We start from the raw sequence: 4,451 nt of genomic DNA on the forward strand, positions 1-4,451 counted from the left end.
GGGGGGCTGCAGCCCGGCCCGCACGGTAACGCCGCCGCGGCTTCTGCCCAGCCGTGCACCCCCGGGGGCTGCGGGGCAGAGATGGGAGGCTCAGAGCATCCCACCCCGGGCATCCCAATGCAAGCGGGACCGGGGTGAGGAGGAGTAGGCAAGCCCTGCTCCACCAGCTACTATTTCCTAAAGTTGTCCTGCGGAGCGCCTGCAAAAGTCCGACCCCCCCGGCCAAACGGTGTGCAGCCACCAGCGCCTTCAAGCCTGGTCGCTTGTTCCGTGCCCCACGCCCGGAGCCATTTTCCTAAATTTGCTCCGCGGCTGTGGCTGGGACTGGGGGAGAAAGTGTCCGGGGCTAGGAGAGCCCCCTGCGTTTGGGGGGGATGAGTCGGGGGCACATGGGGGCATATAAATACAGATGTCAAAAACAGAGACGCTCTCGTTGTTTTCCTTTTCTCCTTTTTTTTTTTTTTTTTTTTTTTTTTTTTTTTTTTTTTTTCTTTTGGTGACAAAGGAGCATGAGGCGAAATCAGGAGTTTACAGCACAAGCCAAGTTGAACGGGAGAAACCCCACGGCTGAGAAGGCACATTTGAAAAGGGACCGCCTGCTTCTCAGGCGATCAGCGCTTAATAAGCAATAGCCATTAATATCTGTTAATTGCAGGTCCAGCAGTGCTTGGGGGAATCTTGGAACTGTGTCAGGGAAGATCACCGGCTTGTGAAGAATAACGCTACGCACCAAACCAGCCCCATTTAATCCTATTATTAAAACAATCCCCCCGGCCCCCAGCGTAACTCCCAATGAGCAGCGGGGGCTCGTCCTCACAACTTGCCCCGTTCATTTGGACCACTGCTAGGATGATCCCCCCAAAATGCCCATAAGATGCTTAAAATCAAAGTTCACATGTTTTTCTGTTTGGATCTTGTTCTAGACCCTCCCCGCCCAGCACAGGGACACACACCACCAGTTCCCACCAGCCTCACCGCACGGCTGTGGCTGTCCCCGCTGCTCATCCGTACAGGAAAGCGAGGGATCCTCTGGATGACGTTAAACCCAGCAACATTTAGGAACAAAATTCTCAGGAGCGTGGTAAAAGCCACGTCGTTTGGGTACAGATCGATTCCTTTGAGCTGAGCCTCCCGGTGCATTCAGGAGGCAGTGGCAAATGTTGTTTTTAATCACTTTTTCCCCCCAGCTGAACTTTTATTTGGCTTCTGACAACAATAGCGGGCTGCAAACAGACCTCTCGGAGCGCCCCCTGAATAGACTCTTTTCTAGCCCGGATTGTTTCCACCGGCACAGAAAACAACCAGTAGCTCCGTTTCTTAATTGGGTTGTTCCTGGCCCTCGTTCATTCAGGTGTTCGAGAGGAATTTGTTTATTAGCCTCTGACAAACAGCTCCTCCTGGTAATCGCCTCATGGGGCTGGCTTCTGCGGGAGAGCAGGGATGCGGGGGGGGGGGGGGGGGGGGGGGGGGGAGGATTGCTAATAAGGACCCCCTCATCTCCAAGTTACCAATTAACAGGGTTGTAGAGGGGACCACCAGCACAGGACAACTAACCAGAGCTCGCTGAGGAGCCCCAGGGAACAGATCAGCTTAACTCACGTGTTTCCACGTGAAAACACGGAGGCAAACCACCAGAAATGAGCACAAGAACTGATGCTAAAGTGACAAGTGCTGCACCAGCGGCGGTTGCTGCGGGGCAGCCTGCGTCAAACCTGAGAGAAATCCCTTTTTAAAGAGAAGAGGCAATAACGGTTTTTTTTTTTTTTTTTTTTTTTTTTTTTTTTTTCCGACTTCTCTCCGCTCCTCCAAGTCCCCTCACCTCTCCTCCTGCGTGTCATTCCTGTTGTCCCCAGCGGCCACCAGCAGCGCGCTCCCTTCCATCCCCGCACTCCCCTGGCCCCAAACACCCAGGGGATGCACCCCCCTGCCTTACGGGTGGCCCAGGGGCCTGTCCCCTGCGAGATGGGGGTTGGGTAGGACACAGGGACAAGTGTGGGGAGAAGCAGACCTGCCCCCAGCACGCTTTAGTGGGGGTCTCCCAAAAAGCCCTGCCACGCTTGCCTCTGGCTACCCCAAGGGGCTGGAGCCATCCTGGGGGGCTTGCTGTGGGCTTTCGAGGGCCCTTCCCCTCCCACTGGAGGGGGCTGAGATATCACTGCTCTCATTCCTCAGAAAAAGAAGAAAAAAATCCTCAATCATCTCTGTTTTACCCATTTAACACGTCGCAAATCTATCTCTCCTCTAATGTTTTCTATACAGCTTCAGTAACCCACCTTATTTGCTGGTACCGATGGCTAGGCTCCTTTTTATGAGTGATATTAGAAATCAGACATTAATTGTAAAACTGTAACTTGCTAATTAGCTGCAAATAAACTATTAATTAGTGGCAAATTAAAATCAAAACACACCTTATTTCTACTCTCTGACATACAATTTTGAAGGCACATATTGTTTCAAACTACAGCCTGTATCACTGGCAGAGCAAATTGAGATCCTGAAAGGTTTCTCTCCAGGATAAATAATTAAAATATATTCTCCTTTAATTGACATTATAGAGGACACAAATGAGGTTTTCCTTTTAGAAAGAAATAGCAGTTTCTAAATAAAGCTTTGCAGGCTGCAGAATGGAGGTTTCAACCAAATGAATAGTCATTACTACCTTTTCAATGATGTGGGCCTTTTGATCAGAAAAGAAATTAGCTCTAAAGGACAGACAATAGGAAGCCTGCCCTGCAATAGGAAGAAAATTAGATGGCTAAGGCTCTTAACAACACCTATTTCTATAAACCATGGAGCTTCTTGCTTTTCAATTACAGCTGTTCATTTCATATAAGGAAAGTGGAAAAACACAGGGGGAATATAAACTCTGTTGCACCAAAAAGCCCAAGGCAGGGCAGACAGAGTCTCCTCCTATTTCCCTTCGGTTTTTGTGTAAATAGTTAACTAATATTGTATGTTTTATAATACCAAGACTATCCAGTATAGTGTTTTTTCCGTCAATCAAGCAATCGAGATGAACTATATTCAGCAAAGGAACTAGTAAAACACAAGAAACTTTAAGTTAGGTAGTTGGATGTTTCCACAGCACTCCAAACAACATCTTTTGTACATGCATCACATTCTTGCATGCATTTCCTGGAGAAGACAAAACGAGAGTGAAGAACTGGAGGAAAAAGAACTGCTGAATAACACTCTGCTGTGTTTTGGTTATAGTCAAAAGGAACTCCAGTTCTTCTGAACTGAAATGAATGTTCCTTCATTATGCTCAGGGCTGAGAGATTATTTCAGATATGTTCTCCTCATATCACCTTTAACTCAAATATCTCAGCTATTTTAGCATATTCTTCCTTTACTTTTAAAACATTAAAATAACTTACTGTGTAATAACTTTTAAATGTGTTCTCTTTGAAATTATTCCATTTGGACATTGTTTTCTGAACATCGATATTTTTCCAGAATATACAACTTATGTAAGTTTTCCTATGAGTCTTAGACATAACCATAAAAGCACAGTTCTCTTCCTCTAGCATTTCTCCCTAGTCATACCTTCACGATCCAAACAGATGACAATTTGTCATTAACCATGAAATGTACTGTAATTAAAATAATATTTCAATGAATATTTGAATGCATAAGAGTCTCAAAGCTTTATCATATACAACTCCTGTTCTCATATTAACTTAGCTGGAGACTATGAAGATCTCCTTTACAAATAAAATATAAAATCACAGAGATTCTTCCTCCCTCCTTCTCCCTCTCTTCTTTTCTTCCTCCCTTCCTCCTTCCCTTTCTCTCTTTCACTCTCTCACTTTTTCTTTTCCTCTTTTCTCTTTTGCTCCCCACTCCCCATACTACTTGCTTAGAAATAAGTCCACATGGCTAATTCAAAGATGAAATAAATACATATATACTAAAAGATCAAATATACACAAATTGCTTTTGCTGTGATGTGTCTTATTTATGTGTCTAATTATCCTTCTCACCTACAAATAAGTAAATGTTCAACTAAAAATTGCTTTCCCTGTACAGAAAACTAAATCACATGAGAAATGATTTTAATATGAAATACCAATGCCAGTTTTTATTTCAGTGCCTGTATACCCTTTCAACCCTACTTTGCCCCTGTGATTTGTAGGAATATACATACAGTAAGAAATAGTTTAATCTGTTTAAAATGATCTCCTAGGTCACAAATTGGAGTCACTGATACCAGTATTTGAAGCAATCTCCCTTCTTTATAGTAGTTAGAAGACTATGATTAATGCAAGACTCTTCCTTACTTCTTACTAAGGCAAAAATTTCCATTTGTTTTGTAAGATCTTTAAATTTCTTTTTTTTTTTTTTTGAAATTACTTTGTCGGAGAAAAGATACCTACACTAGCTAGTGGGAAAGACTTCCCTCCATGTAAATAGGCAGCTCAGGCATCATTGAGACTTCTGCTGCTCACAGC

Source organism: Oxyura jamaicensis, chromosome 4 (assembly GCF_011077185.1).
Source record: "Oxyura jamaicensis isolate SHBP4307 breed ruddy duck chromosome 4, BPBGC_Ojam_1.0, whole genome shotgun sequence".
Taxonomy (NCBI): domain Eukaryota; kingdom Metazoa; phylum Chordata; class Aves; order Anseriformes; family Anatidae; genus Oxyura; species Oxyura jamaicensis.